This window comes from Apodemus sylvaticus, chromosome 14, assembly GCF_947179515.1.
Source record: "Apodemus sylvaticus chromosome 14, mApoSyl1.1, whole genome shotgun sequence".
Taxonomy (NCBI): domain Eukaryota; kingdom Metazoa; phylum Chordata; class Mammalia; order Rodentia; family Muridae; genus Apodemus; species Apodemus sylvaticus.
Genome location: NC_067485.1, coordinates 2,744,831 through 2,772,619, shown reverse-complemented (window position 1 = coordinate 2,772,619; position 27,789 = coordinate 2,744,831). Strand labels below are relative to the sequence as shown.

Sequence of the window (27,789 nt, the reverse complement as noted above, 5' to 3'; positions counted from 1 at the left end):
GGGGAGAGCAGTTCAGGGTCAGGAGTGAGGAGGGCCAGAGCATGAGAATGAATGGAAATCTGCAACTAACTAGGGGTTGCATCCCTAGGAAGAGAGGGAGACCTGAGATAGGGGAGGTGCCCATGGATCAATGGGGGTGTCCTTGTTGTGACTTAGAGCATTGTGGATATGGAGCCTGGGAAGACTGATTCCTGGAACCATAGTAGAAAGATAAAGAAACCAACTCAACTTTCCACCTAAACTTTATCCTGTCTGAAGAAATGCATGGGGATGGAGAGATGGCTCAGCACTTAAGAACACCAACTGCTCTTCCAAAGTTCCTGAGTTCAATTCCCAGCAACCACATTGTGGCTCACAACCATCTGTAATGAGATCTGGTGCTCTCTTCTGGGCTGCAGGTATACTAGGAGGCAGGACACTGTATAAATAATAGATAAATAAATCTTTTCTTTAAAAAATGCATGGTTTGAGGATGGAGCAGGGACTGAGGGAATCGCCAGCCAATAAACCAGCCAAGCTTGAGATCCAACCCATGTTCAAGCATCAGTCCTGGTTAATGATACTCTGTTATGCTTGAAGAAGGAAGTCTAGCATGGCTGTCCTCTGAGACTCCACTCACCAACTGACTCCAACAGAGGCTTGCACCCACAGCCAAACAGTGGATGGAGCTTGAGGACACTTGTGTAAGAATAGGAGGAAAGAATGCAGTCCCTAAGGGAATAGGAACTCCACAGGAAGACCCACAGAATCAACTAACCTGGAACCTTGGGGCTCTCTGAGACTGACCCATCACCCAAAACATACACAGGGTGGACCTAGACCTCCCAGCAAGTATGTAACGGATGTGCAATTTGGTCTTCACATGGGTCCTGAATAAATGATGTGGGGCTATTCCAAAAGCTGTTACTCCAAGTAGGATATATCTTCGCTGGGATGCCTTGTCTGGCTTCAGTGGGAAGGAAGTGGCTAGCCTCCCAGAGACTTGAAGTGCCAGGGTAGGGGGATATAACTGGAAGCCCCCACTGGTTCAGAGGAGAAGGGGAGCAGGAAATGGGGGAAGGATTATGGGAGGAGGTTACTGGGAGGAGGGCAGTGAGCAGGAATGAAAGTGAATAAGTAAAAAAATTAATTTATTTATTAAAATAAAGCAAGTGAGTGTTTTTATACGCAAGCTCAAGGCCTAGGTACAGAGCATATGATTACAAAAGTAGAATCTTTTTTTTCTAAAGATTTATTTATGTATATGAGTACACTGTTCCTCTCTTCAGACACACGAGAAGAGGGTGTCAGATCTCATTTCAGATGGTTGTGAGCCACCATGTGGTTGCTGGGAATTGAACTCAAGACCTCTGGAAGAGCAACTAGTGTTCTTAACCACTGAGCCAGCTCTCCAGCCCCAAAAGTAGAATCTTTTTCAGTTAGTAACTTAGTTAACTATCACCCAGTTATCAGAACATATCAGGAACCCTGGAAACCATTTATGATGTGGAAATCACAAGTTTATAGAGGAAAAACGAGTCAACAAGAAAAGGTGACTTTTAACTTGGAATCAAATTTTAACATTATGATTAATTTGTAAAAGGAGAAAACCTGGAATCTGCCAACCTATCACAAGTACAATTTTTATTATTTCCTTTGTTTCAGACAGTCTCACTTAGAATCCCAGCTGACTTTGATTCCCTAAGCACACTATAATGTATAATACATATTAAAAGTATAATAGATAGCAGTATATATTTAATTATGTGCTTTTGGACAAACATTCTTAGTAGTAGAATATTCCATAGAAGAGGGAGCTGAGAATTCATTGATGTTGGTCTGCTTAGTGGTAAAGGAGAATGTTCTTACAGGATTGTTTCTTCATGACAGCCTAGACTTGTCAATCTTGGGATCATTTCAACCCTCAGAGAAATTGGACTAATGCCAACTGCTCTAGAGCTAGATGTAAAAGAAAATCTGGTTTCTGTAGTTGGAAGGGGAGATTTACTGCGTTCTGATCCTTCACACAACCCTTCTGTATAGGGAACTTTTAGTGACGTCTTAAAACATACCATAGCCAAGGCAAATTATAATTGAAAGCATTAAATTGGAGAGCCCTCGAAGCCAGCGATGAAAGGGAGACCCCTGGCAATAGAGGTGATGGCTACAGCTGTGAGAAGTGAGGTGGAGCCAGATCTGACAGGACACGGTTCACACACCCCAGGCTGGCTCCCACCAGCACCTTATAGACATCATGGCTACTTCATCAGAAGAAGTATTGCTGACTGTGAAGAAGTTTCGTCAGAAGAATCAGGATAAGCACTATACGTCATGGCAGAAAGAATCGCTTGGGCACCTAAAGGCCAAGACAGATTTACAGTCAGCCATATGTATTCAGATATCAAATGCCAGAAAATCAGTCCAGAAGGAAAGGCTAAAATACAACTTCAGCTGGCTCTGCATGTAGGGGACACAGCAAATTTCCATTTGTCCAAGGAAAGCACAGCATTGAAATACCTCCTTCAGCAGCTGCTGCCCAAGTTCAAGAAGAAAGCTAATAAAGAGCTGAAAGAGAAGAACAGACTGCTCCGAGATGATCCTGTTTTATTCCAACTCTATAAAGACCTTGTTGTGAGCCAAGTGATTAGTGCTGAAGAATTCAATTGTTTAAATGTGAATGCAACAGATATTTCTACATCCAGTAACAAGCAGGATGTTGGCATTTCTGCAGCATTTCTGGCTGATGTCTGGCATCAAACAGATGGCCATAATGTCTGAGATATAATTTAACTTCTGATATCACTGAATCTACATTTATGACCTATCCAGCGGTAAAAATTAAATATGCAGAAACTGTATCACACAACATGACAGAAAAGGAGTTCTGGACACGCTTTTTCCAGTCCCATTATTTTCAGAGACCGATTAAATACAGGATTGAAGGACTTTGCAGAATGCACCAAAATAGATGAGAAGAGATTAAAAACAATGGCTTCATTGGGAGTGAAAAACCTAATGCTAGATTTGACAGCTAGATAAGCCATTAGACAAGGGCTATGGCATTTCCTCTGTGCCATCCACTTCCAGTTCCAAATCCACAAAGGAGAAGAGTAATGCTGCATCATCAAAAGGTTTAATCACCATAGTGCCATGGTCCGGACTGCCGGTCTAAGAAAACAACAAGCACAAAACAGACAGAATGGGGATCCCAGCAGCATGGATGGAAATTCTGGAGATACAGACTGCTTTCAGCCAGCTGGGCTGGGGTGATGCAGGCCTTTAATCCCTGCACTTGGGAGGGAGGGGCAGGCTGATTTCTGAGTTTGAGGCCAGGCTGGCCTACAGAGTGAGCTCTAAGACAGCCAGGGCTACACAGAGAAACCTGTCTTGAAAAACAAAAGCAAAACAAAACAACAACAACAACAAAACAAAACAAAAAAGGCAAAGTTACAGGAGTCCATTGAATATGAAGACTTGGGAAACAACAATTCTGTGAGAATGATTACATTGAATCTCAAGAAGTCAGACAAATATTGTCATTGTCCTACTCCAATTCAGTCATTACAGTATGCAGCAAGTCAGGACATTATTAATTCTTTTCAAAGTATTAGACAAGAAATGGAAGCTTATACACCCAAGTTAACTCAGCTTCTCTCTAGCAGCACTGCTAGTAGCACCATCACAGCCCGATCACCTGGAGGAGCAGTTATGCAGGGTGGGGCAGGGCAAGCTGTAAACCAGACGGTGCCAAACGATATTCAGTCTGAACTGAAACACTTGTATGTGGCTGTTGCGGAACCTCAGCGGCGTTTCTGGTCTTGCTTTCCTGTTAATACGCCATTCCTAGAAGAAAAGGTAGTGAAAACAAGAGTAATTTGGAACAGTTCCAAGCTACAAAGCTCTGCCCATTCCAAGAACAGATTCGGAGGCAGTATTTAAGCACACATCTGGTAAATCACCTAGAAGAGATGCTGCAGACAGCCTACTACAAGCTCCACCTGTGGCAATCCCAGCTCCTGATGAAGATGTGAAGCATTTATGGTGCTTGCAGGGTTTGTGGGTTGAAAAAAAAAAAAAACTGACCTGCCAGGCAGTGGTGGCGCACACCTGTAATCCCAGCACTCTGGGAGGCAGAGGCAGGTGGATTTCTGAGTTCGAGGCCAGCCTGGTCTACAGAGTGAGTTCTAGGACAGCCAGGGCTATACAGAGAAACCCTGTCTCGAAAAAACCAAATCCAACAAACAAACAAAACAAAACAAATGACCTGCAGTGACTCTGGCAACCTGGCAGGGGACAAGCAGATGCTCACACCGGGGAAACATCTGCAGCACTCCCAGAGCTGATACTGTTGTACTCACAACTGAGAACTGAAAGAAGGAAGGGACGGGATTCACCTAATTCTGGGGACGTAAACCAAGGCAGAACCAAAATGAGCTACGTTGCAAATATATATGTATGTGTACATGAATATATATTTAAAGACTGTTTACTGCAGTTACTCAGGAACTGCTTTTCATGCACATGAAGCTGCTTTCAAAATTTAAGAAAAAAAATAATTAAAAGAAAAAATACTTAAAAAAGAAAGCATTAAACTGGAGTTACATTTCCAAAGGATTAGAGTCGATTATGACGATGCAAGCACATGGCACAAGAGGAGCAAAGAGCTCACATTTTGAATCTCAGACAGGATGTAGACAGCAACATAGAGTTAAAAAAATTGCAAATAAATTTCTAACCATTTGAAACAGAAAAGCAGATTTCATGGTATGTGTCATGTTATAGAACACAGGATTCTCAATAGGATTATAAAGAAATAGAAAACACACTGACACAGTAAGACACAAAGATACAACAATCAAGACTGTGCACTGTTGGTGACATAATGAGGGAATGGAGAGAAATAACCATGGACAAATGCACAAATATATATAGTCACGCTTTCATCAAACAGTTAAGGAAACCATGCCAGGTTTGATATCAACTTGACCAATGTTACCTGTGATTTTATGTGTGTAAAAATTAAAAAAGCACAGACTTCACAAGCCCCACAAACATAACTCAAACTACCCCCTAATTTTTATGTTTCTTACTGTCTAATGATTATTGATCTTTCTCCCAAGAATGTTCCTCATCACCTTCTTTCTATCAGTTTCTAAACTATTTGTAAAATTTATCACGCAAACCAAATGTGAAATGCAATGTTCACACGTCCTTCAATCAGAAATCATACCTTCAATCTTAGAAATCTTTCAATTTCTCAACAAAAGCAATAGCTGTGTGTCTTCTCTGGAGAGTGATTTTGTAAATCCAAACTCAGAAAGCCTCAGACCAAGGGCAGGCTGCCCTATGAATGAACAGAACCATAGTCTGGCTTACAGCCCATCCCTGTCCCACCAGATCAGATTCTGAGAGCTCAGCCAACTCACTCATCTCTTCCAGGTCATAGAAGTGTGGATGACACACTCAACATGGCATAGCTTGTACTCTACTTCATGGATTCCTAGACGTGTATTGGAGGAGAATTCCGGAAAGAAACCAAAGATACTTTGTACTGGTCCCAGTGATTGCTGTGTCTTCCCAGAGTCCATCATTATCTAAGTTCACACACCTGGGACTCAGGAGCATGGCAGCTCCCTATTGGGTCAGAAGAGATCAATGACTCAGACAGCACAAGCCTACCCATGTCTGCACTAGGGGAAGAAGAGGTCCTGCTCTGGGGAATTTGTAGTTGTACAGAAATTCTTGCAATCTCCCAGAGAATGTCCCCTCCACCCTCAATGTCCAGGGCAGCCATCCCTTTGCTTCATAGCTGGGAAGTCTTGCAACCCAACATAGATCACCTTCAAAAAGTAACTGTTGTTGTTAAAGCAAAAAAATAGCCAAGAATCAAAATACAACCAGGGGTCTCTGGAAGGTCAGGCCTTGGAGTCATAAAGGAAAGAAGGGAAATTAAGTAATGATAATCCCCCAAATGAACATACAATTCTAGGAATAAACAATATTATTCCACAAAGAGTCAAAGCATCACAAAGATGCAACAGGCCAAAGCAAAACCAAATATCACAGGAAAATATAAGATCTTGAAGTTTATCTTTCAGTTTCTTGAGATTATGATGAAATTGCCTAGACTACATTGTACTTAGGTATCCTTACTGTTCCAACCCCCTACACCCCTTTTCTTTTCGAAACAGGGTCTCTCTGTATAGTCCTGGCTATCCTGGAACTCACTCAGTAGACCAGGCTGGCCTTGAGCTCAGAAATCTGTCTGCCTCCACCTCCAAGTGCTGGGATTAAAGGCATGCACCATCACTGCCCGGCCCAACCCTTTCTCTAAAGCACACATAGCCTAATTTTTAGGCCATATCCACTACATGCTTGCAGCTCTTTTCAAAGGTCCTCCTCTTGTTCCAAATACCTCGTGTATGGTATTATAGTCTACCTTATTGAAATTGGGTTAGAGTGGCTGGAGAAATCTATCAGTTGTTAATAGCACAGACTGTAGAACCAGGCTTCATTACTAGCATTTACACGGCAGCTCACAATGATCTATAACTATAGTTCCACAAATACCTAAGGTCTAAATACTTACATATGAGCTATCACCTGGCATTTTCTTGGGTATTTCCATAAATGAGACCTTTTTGGTGTGTCTTATCCTGTAGATTCTAAAATTACTGGTATAGAAATGTACTTCTGTACTAAAAGGGAACAAAACAAAGTTGTTTGAGTTACTCTTCCAGTCAACAATAACATGTGATGTAAAGAATCATATGTATATTCTAGTCTATGGTTTCATGGGAAATAAATCAACTATAGCAAAAAAAAAAACTTTTATCTGATTTCAATTGTCATTTGCCAAAATTCCAAACCTACAGTGATCAGAGTTTAATTCTATCTACTAACACAAAATCTCCTGCCACAGTCAGATTAAGAGTTCAGTTCTGAGCCAGGCAGCGGTGGTGCACACATTTAATCCCAGCACTTGGGAGGCAGAGGCAGGCAGATTTCTGAGTTTGAGGCCAGCCTGGTCTACAGAGTGAGTTCCAGGACAGCCAGGGCTACACAGAGAAACCCTGTCTCTAAACAAACAAACAAACAAACAAACAAAAAGAGTTTAATTCTGGACCATATCTTAGATTCCCTCCCTTTGTTTTCTCAACTAAATCATACTCATTGGGATAGTTTTCCTCTGCCCAGGTCACCACATGTATGAATACATCTATAGTCTCTTCACAATCTTTCACAGTCCCAACACATCAGATTCATATAGCTCAGCTACCTGATCTCCCTGGTCATGTAGTTTAACATCTTAAACTGTGGCTGTGACAGCAGTACTGCTTATAGGTCTGCTTCAGAGGAGAATCTTAGATGATTCCACAAGGTACCTCCTACTGTTGCTACTGATTGTTAGCTCTTTCCAGAGTCCATCATTGTCTAGGGTCGCCAGCTTGGACTCAGGACAGTAGCAGCACTGCTACTGGATGAGGAGAGAGTAAATGACTCAGATAGCACAGGCCTGTAGAGCTCTGCACTTCCACAATAGGGGTTGACAGGGTTCTAGTCTGGGAAATTTGTAGTTAAGTAGAACTTCTTGCAGTCTTCCAGAGCACATCTACTTCTTCAACCAAGGAAGAGGGTACATCATGTGTACATTCTATTACACAGCTACAGGTAGCTCAGCCATCAATTTGCTTCATACCTGGGAAGTCCTGCAGGCAAACATAGGTCATATTCAAAGTAACTGTTGTTCCAGCAAAAATAACCCTTAGAAGAACAACAATGTAGGGATTTGGAGACAAAAGAGATGGTGGAAATGTCGTAAGTATAATGGCAAAATAATGTTGTAAATGTTGAAATGGGCTTGATGATTATGTGCTCCAGAGAGGAGGGATTTATATTAGAGGACGCCAAGTATTACTTAAGCGCATTCTCTCAAGAGGATCATCTTGAAAAAAACTTATTAGGCAGGAACACAATCATCTCATAGATAATCTTTTTTGGTAGGACTAGTGGAACAACATTAATTTGATATTTCAATAAGTTCAGGTTTTTGTGGTTTTTGTTTTGTTTTGTTTTGATATTTTGGTTTTTTGAGAAAGGGTTTCTCTATATAACCCTGGTTGTCCTGGAACTCACTATGTAGACCAGGCTGGTCTCAAACTCAGAAATTGTAAATTCAGTTTTTATCCAGATTCTTGAATGCCTGGGGTTGGACCCAAAAATGGACTAGAAGGACGATCATGTAAAATTAATTATCTTACTGCTCATCTTAAGTACTGTCAAAGTACTATCAACCTCTTTTGTCCCATCCCTTTCTGGGCTGTGACTACATACATTTCAAAATTTCACCTTGACCTATAAGCAATGTTAGCTGCTGAAATATGTAACTTAATACATGCAGCTAATACCACTCCTGGGCATATACCCAGAGGATTCCCCAGCATGTGATAAGGATATAGGCTCCACTATGTTCATAGCAGCCCTATTTATAATAGCCAGAAGCTGGAAAGAACCCAGGTATCCCTCAACAGAAGAATGGATGCAAAAAATGTGGTATATATACACAATGGAGTACTATTCAGTCATTAGAAACAATGAATTCATGAAATTCTTAGGCAAATGGATGGAGCTGGAGAACATCATACTAAGTGAGGTAACCCAGTCTCAAAAGATCCAACATGGTATGCACTCACTAATAAGTGGATAGTTTTCCTAGAAAACTGGAATACCCAAAACATAGTCCACACATCAAATGATGTACAAGAAGAACGGAGGAGTGGCCCCTGGTTCTGGAAAGACTCAGTGTAGCAGTATAAGGCAAAACCAGAACAGGGAAGTGGGAAGGGGTGGGTGGGAGAACAGGGGGAGGGGGGCTTATGTGACTTTCGGGGAGTGGAGGGCCAGAAAAGGGCAAATCATTTGAAATGTAAATAAAAAATATATCGAATAAAAAAACAATTAAAAAAAAACCACACATGCAGCTAAAATCAATGCCCTGTTTCTCAACCCTCTGAGCTGAAGTAAATTTGCAAGTGGATTGGACATATATGCAATAGTGCCCTCTAGTGTCAATTCAGTATTCATTGGATCTAGCTAATCATCCCAATTTGTATGCCCACCAGTCTAATCTGCTTTCATTCACATGACAAGAATTAATACATGGTGTGGAATTACAAAATCACTCACCCTTGTATAACCTGGTACTTCAACAAGATGGTGATGCTAATGGTTGGTTGCTTGCCCAATTTTGCTCTGTGAATTATACAAGAATCGTGTCCTCCTACTCTGGTCTCAAGGTAGAAGCCATGCTCCACATGCAAATACTTTTCCTCTTACTACAATGGAAAGTTGACTATATGTCTCCAAGAGATAATGTTAAAACTGAGTGTTGGTGCAGACAGTTAATTTAAGAATTTATCTAGCTTACTCAAGAAGACAATGTGTTCTGGCCCTGAGGAGTAACAATTAAGATCAAGGACACCTGAATGTATGTGGGAGGCTTTTCTCAGAATATCTTCCTAGGCTACAGCTCCTCTTGCATTAAAATGTGTTTAATAAGGAAATCATTGCACAAAACTAAATGATTATTTTTAAAAATTTCTTTAGAAAGAGTGTGCATTTGGCTCAAAGAAAAACCAGCCAAGAACAGATTTTTGCATTTTATTTTATTTTTTTATTGCATAATTTTATTTGTCCAATTAGAGTCTTTATTTAGTTATTCGACAATTTCATATGTCTATCTTTTTAAAACTTTTTAAAGTCAGAACTTTGCTACTATCAGATGGTAGATGTTTCAAGGTTACTCACCATACCTATTTTGAAACCATATTTAGAAAACTTTCTACTCTGAATAAATAACCTTGTAATTATATGTGAGTTTCTAACAATACTGTCTTGTAAATAGAAGTATGGATCCTTAAGTAATTGTTTCTAATTCATACAAAGAAATACTCACATGAGGTTTGATTATATAGTGATGCTCCCGACTTTGTACATGCATAAATATACAGTAACAAAGGGACATATACACACATATATACACAGTGATAAAGGTACATCACAGCAGTTTAAGGGGCAGTTTAGATTTGTTATTTGTTTGTTGTTTATTTATTTGAGCTGGGTATTGAGCCTAAAACACACACACACACACACACACACACACACACACACACACATTGGATCCATCCCTTACTATCTTCTCCCTTCATTTCTTTCCATCCAACATTGAGATTACTTAATTTTAAAATTCTTTTGTAACATCAAGTTCAGTCCATGTGAGGTGTGAACGATATTTTGAATTTTTTTTAATATAGCTAGATATCAATTCTGCCACATGTTGAGCACAGGGAGAATGCACATAACACAAAGAGTAAGTTTTAGCAAATGATTTTAAAGGGTTATGCTCAACTGAGATCAGATTGATGGGTTTTTCCATTGAGGCTTCCTGCCTCTTCCAGATGTATTTTAATGAAAGAAACCCTTTATAGTTCAAATCATTATACGTGTGAATGTTTGCATGTCTGATATGTATTACGTATTTTGTCAACATTTATATTTTGTTTATTTTCTTATTTATTTATAAAATATAAAATAATGAAATTTCATATTCTGTTTGCACAATAATATTTTAACATTATAAATAGGGCTGCTATGAACATAGTAGAGCATGTATCCTTATTACATGGTGGGGAATCCTCTGGGTATATGCCCAGGAGTGGTATAGCAGGATCTTCTGGAAGTGAGGTGCCCAGTTTTCTGAGGAACAGCCAGACTGATTTCCAGAGTGGTTGTACCAATTTGCAACCCCACCAGCAGTGAAGGAGTGTTCCTCTTTCTCCACATCCTCTCCAACACCTGCTGTCTCCTAAATTTTTAATCTTAGCCATTCTGACTGGTGTAAGGTGAAATCTCAGGGTTGTTTTGATTTGCATTTCCCTAATGACTAATGAAGTTGAGCATTTTTTAAGATGCTTCTCCGCCATCCGAAGTTCTTCAGGTGAGAATTCTTTGTTTAACTCTGTACCCCATTTTTTTAATAGGGTTGTTTGGCTTTCTGGAGTCTAACTTCTTGAGTTCTTTATATATATTGGATATTAGCCCTCTATCTGATGTAGGATTGGTGAAGATCTTTTCCCAATTTGTTGGTTGCCAATTTGTCCTTTTGATGGTGTCCTTTGCCATACAGAAACTTTGTAATTTTATGAGGTCCCATTTGTCAATTTTTGATCTTAGAGCATACGCTATTGGTGTTCTGTTCAGAAACTTTCTCCCTGTACCCATATCCTCAAGGGTCTTCCCCAGTTTCTTTTCTATTAGCTTCAGAGTGTCTGGCTTTATGTGGAGGTCCTTGATCCATTTGGATTTGAGCTTAGTACAAGGAGACAAGGATGGATCAATTCGCATTCTTCTGCATGCTGACCTCCAGTTGAACCAGCACCATTTGTTGAAAAGGCTATCTTTTTTCCATTGGATGTTTTCAGCCCCTTTGTCGAGGATCAAGTGGCCATAGGTGTGTGGGTTCATTTCTGGATCTTCAATCCTGTTCCATTAATCCGCCTGCCTGTCACTGTACCAATACCATGCAGTTTTTAACACTATTGCTCTGTAGTATTGCTTGAGGTCAGGGATACTGATTCCCCCAGAATTTCTTTTGTTGCTGAGAATAGTTTTAGCTATCCTGGGTTTTTTGTTATTCCAGATGAATTTGTTAATTGCTCTTTCTAACTCTGTGAAGAAATGAGTTGGGATTTTTATGGGTATTGCATTGAGTCTGTATATTGCTTTTGGCAAAATGGCCATTTTAACTATATTGATCCTGCCGATCCATGAGCATGGGAGGTTTTCCCATTTTTTGAGGTCTTCTTCCATTTCCTTCTTCAGCGTCTTGAAGTTCTTGTCATAAAGATCTTTCACATGTTTGGTAAGAGTCACCCCAAGATACTTTATACTGTTTGTGGCTATTGTGAAGGGGGTCATTTCCCTAATTTCTTTCTCAGCCTGCTTATCCTTTGAGTATAGGAAGGACACTGATTTGCTTGTGTTGATTTTATAACCTGCCACTTTGCTGAAGTTGTTTATCAGCTGTAGGAATTCTCTAGTGGAGTGTTTTGGGTCACTTAGGTAGACTATCATGTCATCTGCAAATAATGATAGTTTGACTTCTTCCTTTCCAATTTGTATCCCTTTGACCTCCTTATGTTGTCGAATTGCCTGAGCTAGTACCTCAAGTACAATATTGAAAAGATAAGAAGAGAGGGGGCAGCCCTGTCTAGTCCCTGATTTTAGTGGGATTGCTTCAAGTTTCTCTCCATTTAGTTTGATGCTGGCTACCGGTTTGCTGTTTATTGCTTTTACTATGTTTAGGTATGGGCCTTGAATTCCTGTTCTTTCCAAGACTTTAAGCATGAAAGGATGCTGAATTTTGTCAAATGCTTTTTCAGCATCCAATGAAATGACCATGTGGTTTTGTTATTTGAGTTTGTTTATGTAGTGGATTGCATTGATGGATTTCCGTATATTGAACCAACCCTGCATTCCCGGGATAAAGCGTACATGATCATGGTGAATGATCGTTTTGATGTGTTCTTGGATTCGGTTGGCAAGAATTTTATTGAGTATTTTTGCATCGATGTTCATAAGGGAAATTGGTCTGAAGTTCTCTTTCTTTGTTGGATCTTTGTGTGGCTTTGGTATCAGCGTAATTGTGGCTTCGTAGAAGGAATTGGATAGTGTTCCTTCTGTTTCTATTTTGTGGAATAGTTTGAAGAGTATTGGTGTTAAGTCTTCTTTGAAGGTCTGATAGAATTCTGCACTGAAACCATCTGGTCCTGTGCTTTTTTTGGTTGGAAGACTTTCTATGACTCCTTCTATTTCTTTAGGCATTATGGGACTGTTTAGATGATCTATTTGGTCCTGATTTAATTTTGGTATTTGGTATCTGTCTAGGAAATTGTCCATTTCCTCCAGATTCTCCAGTTGTGTTGAGTATAGGCTCTTGTAGTAGGATCTGATGATTTTTTGGATTTCCTCAGTTTCCGTTGTTATATCTCCCTTTTCATTTCTAATTTTGGATACTTTCTCTGTGCCCTTTGGTCAGTCTGGCTAAGGGTTTATCTATCTTGTTGATTTTCTCAAAGAACCAGCTCCTGGATTCGTTAATTCTTTGTACGGTTCTCTTTGTTTCCAATTGATTGATTTCAGCCCCGAGTTTGATGATTTCCTGTCTTCTACTCCTCCTGGGTGAATTGGCTTCTTTTTGTTCCAGGACTTTCAGGTGTGTCGTTAAGCTGCTAGTGTATGCTCTCTCCATTTTCTTTTTGGAGGCACTCAGGGCTATGAGTTTTCCTCTTAGCACTGCTTTCATTGTGTCCCAAAGATTTGGGTATGTTGTGCCTTCATTTTCATTAAATTCTAAAAAGTCTCTGATTTCTTTTTTTATTTCTTCTTTGGTCAGGGTGTCATTGAGTAGAGTATTATTCAGCCTCCAGGTGTATGTGGGCTTTCTGTTGTTTTTGTTGCTATTGAAAATCACTCTTACACCATAGTGATCTGATAGGAGGCATGGGATTAGTTCGATCATCTTATATTGTTGAGGTCTGCCTTGTGTCCAATTATATGGTTGATTTTGGAGAAGGTACCATGAGGTGCTGAGAAAAAGGTATATTCTTTTGCTTTAGGGTGAAATGTTCTATAAATATCATTCAAATCCAATTGGTCCAAAGCTTCAATTAGTTTTACTGTGTCCCTGTTTAGTTTCTGTTTTCTCGATCGGTCCATTGAGGAGAGTGGAGTGTTGAAGTCCCCCACAATTATTGTGTTAGGTGCAATGTGTGCTTTGAGCTTTAGTAAAGTTTCTTTTACAAATGAGGGTGCCCTTGCATTTGGCGCATAGATGTTCAGAATTGAAAGTTCTTCTTGCTGGATTTTTCCTTTGACCAGCAAGAAGTGTCCTTCTGTGTCTCTTTTGATGAGTTTAGGTTGAAAGTCAATTTTATATGATATTAGAATGGCTACTCTTGCTCGTTTCCTGTGACCATTGGCTTGTAAGATTGTCTTCCAGCCTTTTACTCTAAGGTTGTTTTTATCTTTGACACTGAGGTGTGTCTCCTGTATACAGTAAATTGTAGGGTCCTGTTTCCTTATCCATTCTGTTAGTCTATGTCTTTTTATTGGGGAATTGAGACCATTGATGTTAAGAGATATTAGGGAATAGTGATTATTACTTCCTGTCATTTTTGATGTTCTTTTTATATTTGAGTGGTTATCTTCTTTTGGGTTTGATGAAGGAAGGTAACTATCTTGCATTTTCCAGGGTGTAGTTTCCCTCCTTGTATTGGAGTTTTCCTCCTATTATTCTTTGCAGAGCTGGGTTTGTGGAAAGATATGTGTAAATTTGGTTTTGTCATGGAATATCTTGGTTTCTCCATCTATGGTGAATGAGAGTTTTGCTGGGTATAGTAGTCTTGGCTGACATTTGTGTTCTCTTAGAGTCTGCATGAGATCTGCCCAGGATCTTCTAGCTTTCATGGTCTCTGGTGAGAAGTCTGGTGTGATTTTGATAGGTCTTCCTTTATATGTTACTTGGCCTTCCTCTCTTACTGCCTTTAATATTCTTTCTTTGTTTAGTGCATTTGGGGTTTTGATTATTATGTGACGGGAGGTATTTCTGCTCAGGTCCAGTCTGTTTGGAGTTCTGTAGGCTTCTTGTATATTCATAGGCATCTCTCTCTTTAAGTTAGGAAAGTTTTCTTCCATAATTTTGTTGAAGATATTTGCTGGCCCTTTCTGTTGTAAATCTTCACTCTCATCTATACCTATAATCCTTAGGTTTGGTCTTCTCATTGTATCCTGGATTTCCTGGATGTTCTGGGATATAAGCTTTTTGCATTTTGCATTTTCTTTGACAGTTGAGTCAATGGTTTCTATGGTATCTTCGGCATCTGAGATTCTTTCTTCCATCTCTTGTATTCTGTTGTTGATATTTGCATCTATGGCCCCTGATTTCTTCTCAAGGTTTTCTATCTCCAAAGTTGTCTCCCTTTGTGATTTCTTAGTTGTTTCTACTTCTGTTTTTAGATCCAGGATGACTTTGCTCAGTTCCATCATTTGTTTGTTTGTGTTTTCCTGTAATTCTTTAAGAGATTTTTGTGTTTCCTCTTTCATGACTTCTGCCTGTTGACTCAAGTTCTCCTGTATTTCTTTAAGGTTTTTTTTTGTTTTGTTTTTTTTGTTTTTGTTTTTTTTTGCCTTTCTTCTTTATTGGCTTCTATCTCTTGGGCCTTATTCTCCTGCATTTCTTTAAGTGATTTTTGTGTTTCCATTATACGGGTTTCTAGCTTATTCATGTTTCCCTGTATTTCTTTAAGAGATTCATTCATGTCCTTTTTGTGTTCTTCTAGAAGAATCATGAACAGTGATTTTAAATCCAAATCTTGTTTCTCTGGTGTGTTGGCATAACCAGGACTTGCTGATGTTGGAGAGTTTGGTTCAGATGCTGCCATATTGCCTAGATTTCTGTTAGTAGTGTTCCTGTGTTTGCCCTTTGCCATCTTGTTCTCTGGCTAATTGTTCTTGTCTCTGGCTGGTGTTTCAGCCTCCTGAGAGGCTCTAGGGCTATTTCTGCAACACTGGATGGCAGGGTTTCCCCTGTTGCAGATTGCTTATGTGCTGTCCTCCTCTTGGGTGCCCTTGCAGCCCTAGTGTTCTTTGCCCCAGATTGTGTCTGTGAACCAGATGGTGCCCGTTTGCTCCTTCAGGGAGTGCTGAGGCTGTATGCTGCAGGGACCTTTTTTGCGTGCTGATCACTCTGCTGGGCAGCGGAACTCCCAACAGGGTTGGTGCACACAAGGCTAGCCTAGCAGCTCAGGCCCTGAGTCTAGGCAAAAGCCTGGCAGGCCAATGTCCAAGCAAAGTTCCCCTCAGCTGTGAGTGTTAATTGGGTCTGTCAGGTGGCTAGGATGGTGGCGTGTGCACGCTCCCTGAGAGTGCTGGAAGAGTCTGCTGGGCTAACAACCTCCTGGCCATGTCGGCACACAGATGGCCCACCGAGCAGCCCAGGGCCTGGGCGCAGTCCAGGGCCTGACCTTCTGAGACCCCTGCTGTGTCAGCCTCGGGCTATGCCTGTTAGCGGATTTGGTTTTGACTGCTAGGACTCTCTGGCTTCCCGTAGGCAAAATGGCAGTGGCGCGCGCACCGGCCCGGGCAAACAACCTCCTGGCCGGGTTTGCACCCTGGTGCCTCCCCCCCCCCATCAGCCCAGGGCCTGGGTGCAGGCCAACGCCTGTCCGGCTTAGACCCCCGCAATGTTGGTCTCGGGTTATATTTGCGTACCTCAGTCTGATTTCCCTGGCGACCGAGAACCAATATGGAGGCCTCATAACTAACTGACGGGAGGCAGAGTTCTGATGTGGCTTCTGTGTGGTGAAAGGCACCGTAAATCCGCCGCTGCTTGCAGCTTGGCTGGCCAGCGATAGCCAGTGGTCGCGGGCGCAGGGTCTGCCTGGACCCTGTCCGCTTGGTTCTACTGCTGATGGCCCTTCCTCTGGACCAGCCGCTGCTGCTGTTGCTGCTGCCACTGCCGCCGCTCGTTGTCCTGACACAATAAGTGAGGTAACCCAGACTCAAAAGTTGAATCATGGTATGCACTCATTATTAAGTGGATATTAACCTAGAAAACTGGAATACCCAAAACATAATCCACACATCAAATGAGGTACAAGAAGAAAGGAGGAGTGGCCCCTTGTTCTGGAAAGACTCAGTGAAGCAGTATTCGGCAAAACCAGAACAGGGAAGTGGGAAGGGGTGGGTGGGAGGACAGGAGGAGAGAAGGGGGCTTACGGGACTTTCGGGGAGTGGGGGGCTAGAAAAGGGGAAATCATTTGAAATGTAAATAAAAAATATATCGAATAAAAAAATAATTAAAAAAAAACATTGATCATCATTTATTTTGATGCTCAAGTTATTCCTTGTTTAGTAATAGATGCCTCTTTGACATTGGTTTCTGAGATTGCAATATTGTTTGCTGAAAAAACGTGGTTTTAGCATGAAAAAATTTTGCATTTCACATATACTCTTTTCTTCACTCCTTTTAAATTTTAGGCCCCAGGTCATCCTTTGAGCCATATAATTAGCGAAAGGAGTCTGCAAGTCCAGCCACTGAGAGATTCACATCACAAGTTTACATTTTAATCATGAAATATGATCTCAAAGATAGATTTAAAAGATGTATCAATGCCACAATTCTCACACATAGGAAGGACACAAATGCAGAATACATCATGGAAAAGTCAGCGAACAATAAAGTGGTTACTGCTCTTACATGAACAATTCTGCTGAGCTACTCTAAGGTCAAAGAAAAGCAGCTTTTCCTCCTGAGCAAGCTGGTTCAGAGGAAGGCAGTGGATGCATCAATGCAGGACAAGAAAGAATTACATTTCAGTTAGCCCTGACTGCTCTCTTTCTCAGGACAATGACTTCACTGTGGAGAATTCCAGTATTTTGAGTTATTTTTTTATTTTATTTTATATGTATGGGTATTTTTTCCTGCATGTGTCTGGGCACTGTATACTCTGAGACCAGAAGGTGGCAGCAGGCCCTTTGCAATCATAGTTACCAACCAGGTAGTTTGGAGAATGGGACCCTTGTGTACTCTAACAATGCCCAGTTTATTTTAACAGCTAGGCTGTTTATCTTGCAAGGTTTTTATTTAAATTGTATTTTTGTACATGTTAAGTAAATTATATTGCATCACTTTCTGCTTCATTATCTTTTCTTTATCCATTCCCAAATTCTTTCCTATATCTTCCTTTTTAAGTTTGAAAAACAATGCACAAAATATATGAAGAAAACCTGCTGTGTGCATTTATGTGGAGTGCATATTTATGGTTTCAGGGATGAATACTTTGCATTGAATATTCCATTAGGGAGCTCATCCAAGCCTGAAGATAATTTCTTTATTTGTAGGAGAATCTAATCCTGAAATGAATTATGATGTCTTGGACAAGAAACATGAAGAATAGAAAACTTAGGGTGGTAAACACCTCATCTAACGCTTACTGGTGCCATGACCCCAAACTTCTGAAGCTGCAGGGAAGACTGGATATTGACCTGAGCTAATCATATTCTACCTTGTCTCTCTGGCCTAGCATCACACTTCATTGATATCTTTCACCTTGAATGACTGAAATCTTGAAACTGCTGTGTCCTCTTTTCAAGCCCCAGGATTACAGGCCTTTGCCACCATGTCTGGCTTAGGTGGCTTCCATTTCATGTAGTAAGCCATTGGAAACACAGCATGAGTAAGAAGAACAGTTCCACACATCTATTCAGTAATGACTTAACACTCTGAGTCTCAGTTTTACCTTTTATAGAATAAAGACAGAACTCTGTCCTAGTCCTTTAGTGACATAACAGATGCCATGATAAAGCAAAACAGTATTGCCCCTGATTTGAAATACAGGGGATTTTAAGTGAGCAGGGCTGTATTTCGTGGTAGATTTCTGTTAGCAGAGTTAAGACCGCAGTCTGTTTCCTATCTATACTAACCAGATAGACTCAGTCAGTTATCCTCATTTAGTCATTAGAAAAACTGATTTATCTAGCTGTGACATGCCCACCTATAATGCTGGTAATCTGGAGGTAAGGTGGGCAGAACTCTCTGATGTTCTGGAACAGGTAAGAATTCCAGGTCATCCAGAGACTCATAGTGAGAATACATTTTTATAAAAGATTTATTTATTTATTTATTTATTTATTTATTTATTATATGTAAGTTCACTGTAGTTGTCATCAGCCACAACTGAAGAGGGCATCAGATCTCATTATGACTGTTTGTAAGCCATGATGTGGTTGCTGGGATTTGAACTCAGGACTTTTGGAAGAGCAGACACTGCTCTTAAACCCTGAGTCATCTCTCCAACTCAAGAATACACTTTCAGATAAAACAACAACAAAATAAATAAAAAACAAAATGAAATGATTAATCAAAATTGAAGACAGATTAACATATTTGTTCAGTGTGACCAATTTGGAGCAGAGAATTTTCACCCTTTTCAAAGTCTTTTATTGAATTTTTAGCTCCTTTCTCTCCTGAAAGGTATTCAGTTAAAGAGTAAATACTTTTTATGCAGAGAAATCCTTATCTAGCGGATTCAGTAATTTTTGAGAATGAGTTTCCAAGAGAAATTAATAGTTCATGGGGACCACTATCATACTAGACCGCAATCAAAGGGAAACATGTGAATGTCTCTGTAGACTACTCAAGGCCTACCAGGCAGGTACATTACAGGGATGATGGGGTAGGGACTGAGGGGCTTTAAGGTCTAATTGTAGATTGCCATGTGAGGTGGGAAGGTGCTGTCACTGACTCTGTAGTTGACAAGAAAAAAAAAAGCAGGGGAAGAATTGGACAGGAGCACAATAGAGGGCAGCTGGTGTTCAGGCACACCCCAAACATTGTGCTCCAGAGGGCTTTTCCTTCCTCTTTCTTTTACAACCAAAGCCCCACCCACCACACACAATAGTTCATCCATATTCCATGGTACTTTATAAATGCCTGACTTGCATAGTTTTAGAGTGACTTCTATTTGAGGCCAAGGGTCCCTTGACGACAGACTTGATGTTTCCACAAATCTTTATATGACAATATGTTAAGAGTCTAAAAAAGAAGACAGTGTTTTTTGATGAAATATTTTACCTGTTATTTGATCATAAGTGAGAAGGCTCAATGTGAAATTCCTCTGGTTAGCAAGGATGGCAAAATGACCTTAATCACCAAATATAGATCGCACATACATATATATGTATATATGTATGTGTATATATCATGTCAGGCTATTTTGTGAGATATAAAGTTTATTACTGATTATTCTACATGATTACATCTCTAGGAACAGATGAATTTGGTTATACACATTAGATTCTTGAGTGACATGAGCACCTCCTTTAGGGGTAGAGTGTGCTGAAGGCATACATCATAGAATTTCAAGGCCCAGGATTCTACCAGGAGCTGACCCTTTTCAGAGCCACAAAGACTTCTGGTTCAGTAGCACGTGTGCCTATCTTCCAGTTATCTAGACTCAACAGGCATTTCCTCTTCTTCCTCCTAGAATCAAGGTGGATAGTTTGCACAGCCCATGATTCAGCCGCCAGCAGAGTGAACTATCAAATTCACAGGCAGAAATGTTCCAAGGAGATTAACAATGAAAGAGAGATTTTCGGATACAAAATATGATCTTTATTTCAAGGACTTCATGTTAGTTCGGGATCACTGCAACTAGTATACACCTGCTCCTGAGACTATCCAGACAATACTGGGAGAAGTGCAGGAAAGAGATGAAAATCACTATGGAGCACTATTGTTAACCAGCAAACCTTCCTCAACAGAAAAGTGAAAAGCACACAGCTGTACTAAGTAAAGTTCCCTCGGGGAACAGAACTGATAGCCTACAAGCTATGAAAACTAAATATCCTCTGTCCTCTGATCGCTGGGTCAGGGAAGAAATAGAGAATATTTCTTAAAAGAAATTAAAGACTTTCTAATATTCAATGAAAATGAGGGCACAACAAACCGAACAAACTCCAATCCAAGAACACATGAAATCATCATTCAACATGGTCATGTAGGCTTCATTCCAGGGAATGAATTGCCCAACATGCTTTCACCAGCAACCTTACAGGAAATGTATGATCACACATACCCTCATATTTAAATAAGCAATAGACCACTTAGAAGATGAGTATCCCACTCCATACATTGCAGCAGAAAATTACCCATTACCAACTAAAGTGAAATTAAAGGTGAACAGAAGACACAGAAGGAACTCACAAAGAATCGCCTAATGAACATCTGTAAATGGATTTGAAACACATAGAACAAACTTGAATACCTATTCCTAATGTTTTAAAATAAAAACCACACCCACAATTGGTGATTGCTACTAAAACACTTAAGTGAACATGGAAAATAATTTATTTCCTTCAAGGTTATGAAGAAGAGATGAAATAGGATGGTCTTCCTTAAATCAAAAACATCTGTGATGTCTACAGTCTAAAATGAGGTCATTAACATAGATAGGGTTTTTCTCTTGTGTAGGTTTTTTCCTATTTCCTCACATCAAGATAATATAAAACATCTTAAAATATTTAGATGGCTAGAGACAGGGCCGAGTAATTAATAAAAGTTCATTCCCAGGAATGAGGTCAGGTTTTGACAACTTACTCTAACTCCTGCTGTAAGAAGATACACCTTAATTTTCTTGTAAATCTGCATACGCATGAACATATTCACACAAGGATACAGATAAACCTAATAATTAAAATTAAAAGAAGTTGATGAATAAAGAAAATTTTACTCATGATATTCTTCTTGTACAAGCATTCATTATTATAACCCAGGGGTTGTGAAATCTGAATGTTTATCCATAGAGTTTTCTTCACCAGGTATTGGCTCATGTAACTGAAAGCAAGCATAGAGGATTGAAGGCAGAGAAATCACTCCTTCTCAGGAGCTCTGAGCTCCCTTCTTTAGCTGCCTCATATGACACTTGTTGCCCTAGCACTTTCATGGTGATCCCATATCCCTTTGGAACCATAAGGGGAATGCTTTAAAAGTTTCCTTCATGTTGAGGTTTGGTTTGTAGTACTGTAATGCTAAGTGCAGGACCATTAATCCTGAGAGCCCCAGAGAACAGAAGAACAACACATAGACCCAAATGAAGCTATGTGTCCTTGCTTTCAAGTTACTTCCAACTGGTGAATAAAGATGATGTCAATCAATAGCTGGGTAGAAAACCCAAAGACAAGGTTTAGGGATACTGGACATGGGGTTGGGGGAGAACCACGAGGAGGAGAAGAAAGTAGATGGAGAAAAAAAAAACATCCTCAGTTTAGGTCAATAATAAAATAATGGCCATGTGGAATGACTAATTGCAGTTAAGTTTAGCTCAGATGAAACAAGGCAAATTATATGTTAAAATTATTTGCTGGGAAATAGACTTAATAGCATAGAGGATAGATACCAGCCAATCTTTTGTACTGATTAAGGATTATTACAAATATAAAGACTGTGTGTTTTTTATTTGGAAAATAAATGGCCAAAGGTGGGGTAAAAACCCTGGTTTTGGATTACGTTTTTCTATAATACCTATATATTTTATCACAGCAAGAAAAAGGCACTAATACGCAGCAGTAGAGTTTTACACTTGAATTAGTTATTTCATGGACTTAAAGTGAACTGTAAATCCTAAACTATTTACCTTATCAATGAAATTCACAGTGCTTTTGTCCCTATGAGTTTACAGGTACAAACAAAATAGAGACATCATACTTCAGCAGATATTTGATACTTGCTAGAGTTTTCTCAAGAATGAATAATTTTGTGTAACGTAATGTAATTGGGTTGGCTAAAGAACATAGCAAGTCCATCAGTGTCTTGGACTGCCTTAATTATGAGTTCTTTTCAGCTCCTGAAAGATTATTGTAACATGCAAACGTTAACATATTTAGTACATGCTAAAAGGTTTTACTCTTGAATACAGATACTGTGAAGTACAAAATTTTACCACAGTGACTACATTTATAGGGTTTCCATGAAGCCTGGATTTTTCTCAAGAAAAAAATGACTGGTACGCACACAAGTTTTAACACATTGCTTATTATCATGAAGTTTCTTACAAGTCTGTGTTACATTTTACAGTAAGTGATAAATATCACCTGCAAAGGCCTTGCCAAATTATTCAAACAGGGTTTTTCTCACCAGTGTGTTCTTTTATGTATTCTGACTTGTGACCTTTTATGTGTTCAAAGATGACTGCAACATGGAAAGGTTTACCACATTATGGTAATTCATAAGGTTTCTCTCTCTCTCTCTCTCTCTCTCTCTCTCTGTCTCTCTCCCTCTTTCTCTCTCTCTGTCTCTGTCTGTTTCTCTCCAGTATGTGCTCCTTGCTGCATTAGAAGAAAACTTGCTCAGCATAGGCTTTACCACACTGCTTATATTCAGAAGCTTTCTTGCCAGCACAAATATATTCATGATGATTAAGTCTATGATCATATTCATAGGTTTTCACTCTAGAATGTTCACTCATAATTCAGAAATGATGGCATTGTAAAAAGGCTTCCTCATATCTATTAGTTTTTCTCTCCAGTATATATTCTTTTATGCTTTTGGAGATGATTGTGTTTTGAAAGGGCTTTCTTGTAGCAGACTGCTGGAGTCAGACATATCTTTCTCATGCCTGAATGGGGTCAAGGTGAGGCCATTAGTCATGGGAAGTGGTCTGGTCAGTCTAGAACTGTTCATGCTGACTGTGCCCGGCCTTCTTTAGATTCTTGATTGCCTGGTCTGTGGACCTGAGAAATGTCCAGTCAAGGTAATTATCGATCATGTAAAATTGATGACCTCACTATTAATTGTTGCTGTCGGGTAAGGCCAAAGCTCAAAAGCTTGCACCCTCCCTCTTACCCTTTCTTTCTGTGCTCTGACCATACATGCCTTAATATTGGGCAGTGATATTAACCCTTACACAGGTCCCTCTTCATTTGAAAGTCCATAGTAAAAGCCAGAGAAGTTGGAGTACATTCATTTACTGGTCTAGTTTTCCTTCTTACTGACACCCAAAGCCTATCCTGGAAAAGTTGCAGGATGTCTTCTTAGGACCTGGCAGTAGAGGCAGGATTCGACGATTAACACAATTCTCAATTAGATGGCATGAGCCAGGTGTACTGTGGGATACATTGTTCTCAACAAAAATAAACAATCAACACCACTTGTGAAAAAATAAAAAGGAATTTTTATTGACTGTGAAACTTTGGAGAATGTAAACAAGGAAGAGATTAGAGCGGTGCCGCATTAAAGAAAATCAAATCGAAAAAGAGACACCAATAACTGACTTTTTACAAACATAAAATAAAGCAAAGGCTTTCCCACACTAAGTATATTCAGAGGGTTTCTCTGCATTCTGACTTCTTCCATGCCTGAGAAGAAAACTGACACATGTGAAAGCTTTACCACACTGATGAATACTTTCATCTGTATGATTTAATGCTCCTAGTTGTCTAAATATAAAGAGGCAACAGACCTTAAGACTTTATCGCTTTGTTTACATTCATGCTGTTCCCCTTCATTATGGGTTGTTTTTCCCTTCCAAGATACCTGAGATGGTATGAGCATTCATTACATGGCTCATTACTCTCTTTCTATAAAAGGTTTTCCCATACTTGAAGAAAAGTGGAAGAACTCAGAGCTTAAAGACACCAATTGTTCTCAAATTTTACTATACTATGGGTCATACTATATTTGCAAAGTGAACCAGGAGAAATAGAAGTATTTCTACATTCCTAGTACTCAAGAGAATTTTCTACAGAATGAGGTTGCCGATGTATTGCCAATGAAGTTGGAAAACCAATTAATTGTAAACTTGTATCATGTTCAAAAGTCTGCACTAAGTGCCACCCAGTATTTATCTAATTGTTATGGGAGAGAGAGACACACACAGACACACAGACAGACAGACAGACACACACAGACACACACACACACAGAGACACACACACACACACATGAGAGAGAGAGAGAGAGAGAGAGAGAGAGAGATACAGTTTCCTTCAGTATCCCTTTTGTATACATTGTTTGTATCCATTATGATATATTATATACTAATGAAAGGAAGACTAATAAATAAAATGTTTGAACACTGCATTCAGAAGGTTTGACTTATTGTTCCTTATAGACATGTGTTATAGGGATTATGGTTACTGCATAATCTCCTCCTTACCTCCCACAAACTTCCAATCTAACTAAATTTAGCAATGTCACTGCCAAAAAATGAGTAACACTAGCTTTACTATAAACTATTCGCTTCATAGAAACTTTTGGACATATATTTATCAACTATTCAATGTGTGTAGCTTTTACAAAATAAGCAGAAATGGACTGCCAATTGTACAATGTAGCTCTTATAAGGCTGTATTTCAAAGGGAGATATAGATGAAGGCATTGTTCCATGTTCTCTTTCTTAGAGGAAAGCCTTGCAAAAACAAATCAGATACAGGACATTGAGGATCATGGTTTTGTTAGAATGACTCATCAATATACTTAAGTTGTGCTTATTTACACTGTTGCTTTTCTTTAAACATTTCAGCAGCCATTAAAATCTCTTCAAAGGCATATTTGTATGAGCTTGAACATGAAAATTACCTCCCATGTTTTCCAGATCTTTGATAATGCTCTTCAATATTTTGGTCTGCCCAACTAAAGCCTAAAACAGAAAATGTATGTATAGAAACTATGCAAAATGCAAACTACTATCTTCAGTGAATTTTAAGAGTGATGCATGATACATGATTTATTTACTAATTTTTTTTTCAGTTTTTTTGGATTTGGTTTTTTCGAGACAGGGTTTCTCTGTATAGGCTTGGCTGTCCTGGAACTTACTCTGTAGACCAGGCTGGCCTCGAACTCAGAAATCCACCTGTCCCTGCCTCCCAGAGTGCTGGGATTACAGGCGTGTGCCATTACCGCCTGGCGATTCACTAAATTCTTTTTCCATCTCAATTCAAATTACAAAAGTGCATCAAAGGAAGGAACTGTTTTCTTAAATTTTAAAATGGGAAAGGGAATTCACAGTCTTACCTATAATGTTGAGGTTTCTGTAGGTCTCCAGCATGACATCTTTGTAGAACTTCTGGGAAGGATCCAGCAAAGCCCACTCCTCTTGAGTGAAGTTCACATGCACATCCTCATAAGTTATTGCATTCTAGAGTATCGCATAAACATATACAAAAGAAAGCATAATAGAGACAACATTGGTCACGTATTCTTTGTAGACAATGTGTTCATATAATTCTGGGCCTTGCCCCACTTATTTACTGACACTGAAGTTGTATTTTTACTACCAAATCCTATTAGAAGGAAACTTAATAATGAAGCTCACCCCTGTTATTTCTCAGCCCTTTGAATGGGATATAGCTTTTCTAGAGAAATGTTAATTATGGATATAAAGAGGAGACAAGCTCTACAAGAGCAATAGTGCTTACCACATTAGCATTAATAATTACTAACTATAAATATCAATATGTATGCTGGGTCTATTGGCTTCTGCCTTTAACACTACAGTCAGGAAAGAAAGGCAGAAGTATCACATTGATACCAGTGTGGTATACACAATGTGTTCTAGGACAACTAAAGGTACATAGTAAGACCCTGTATCCCCTGCCAGAATTAATCAACTAACCCAGAAACATACAAAGAACTCATAGATTTTTACTTAAATTCTTAGGAGAATGATACATACAATTCAGTTCTGTATTCACCTTCCAGAAACCTGAGTTATACCAGTTCAAACTATAACAATAATAAGATATAACCAAAAAGAAATATATGTTTAAACAGTTGCAATTAGACAGAAGAAAATAGTAGCAATGTTAATGTCGATTAGATGTAAACAACATAGGGCAGGAGATGTAACTCATCAGTGAAGTGTAAGGCATGGTTCTAATGCTCTGATTGGGAATCTGCCTGTAAACTCTGAAGCTTCTTCTCTCTAATTGGTTTTTGATTGATCAATATAGTTGATAGAAGCCAATGGATGGGTGGAAGAGGCAGGACTTCCAGGTTCCCTACGGAGAAGAAAGAGAGGGATGGATCAGGAAAGCGAGACCCACCATGCTTTGGAGGGAGAGAGAGTCACCAGCCATGTGAGATCCCAAGTGGAGAGGTCATTGGCTGCTTCCCTAGGTGGGAGGTTAGAAATGCAACTAAGCTGAGAATAGATTTGTGGTGTTTAGCAAGGAGAGGGTAATTGGACAGCTAAGCTGAGGGAAGATTGAGAGTGTTGAGCAAGGAAAAATGAAAGGACACACGAGCTGTGGGAGGCATGAATAGCCCAGCCACTGAGCCATAAGGCAGAGTAAAAATATAAATGTGTGTGTGTGTGTGTGTGTGTGTGTGTGTGTGACTTTCATCTGCTGATCCAAGTAACGTAAGTTTGGTGGCTGGTAGTGTACCTGTCCAGAGGTTAAGAAGGGGTCGTTAAAAGGTTACATGTAACATGAAAATCTCTTGCTGGTTCTACAAATAAGTGAGCTCAGTTCCCTTTATTTACAGGGCTTTCACAGCTATCCATTATTCCGGTTTCAGAAGGCATCAGGCAATCTTCTGACTGCTGTGAGGACTGGGCAAACATGAGGTGCATATTTATTCTTACAGGCAAAAGACTCATGGTCTTTCTAACATAACATCACAACAAATGCAACAGGTAGAAAAACATTCAGCACTTGCTATTCAACGTCTGAGAAGGCTCAGCAGTATTAACATGCTGCTATCCTTAGAAATAGATTTATATCTGTGAAATTTCAAAAATCAAGAGGTGTGTGAGGAAGAGCACAAAAGCATATGCTTGACATAGAAAGAGATATATATTACTGGCCCGACTGTCAATTAAAAAAAAAAGGCAGGCATGTTGGCCCACATGTGATCCCAGTACTTCAAAACCATAATTAATTTGATCTCTATGTTCAACACCTGCCTAGTCTACAGGCCTACTTTGAGGACAGCTAGGGCTACACAAAAAAATTTTCAAAAACAAAGCAAAGTTTAAAAATATGAAAACACTAGGTAAACAAAGTAGCTTAGCAGCAAACAGCAAATGCTTCTATTGTTTCTTGGCTAGAGTCTATTACAGTGAAGGCATGACAGCATGAGCAGGAAGCTGAAGGATGAGTTTCAAGCAAAACAGAATAAACAGAAAGAAGAGGAAGTGGATTAAGTCTACAGACACTCAAATCCCATCCCAGTAAGGAATTGCATCTAAG

The 27,789-nt window shown here is 39.6% G+C and overlaps 1 pseudogene; it reads left to right on the top strand.

Moving 5' to 3' along the window:
• The first annotated feature begins 2,221 nt into the window (after positions 1 to 2,221).
• Positions 2,222 to 4,010, top strand: LOC127665196 (general transcription factor IIH subunit 1-like; annotated as a pseudogene).
• The last annotated feature ends 23,779 nt before the right edge of the window (positions 4,011 to 27,789 follow it).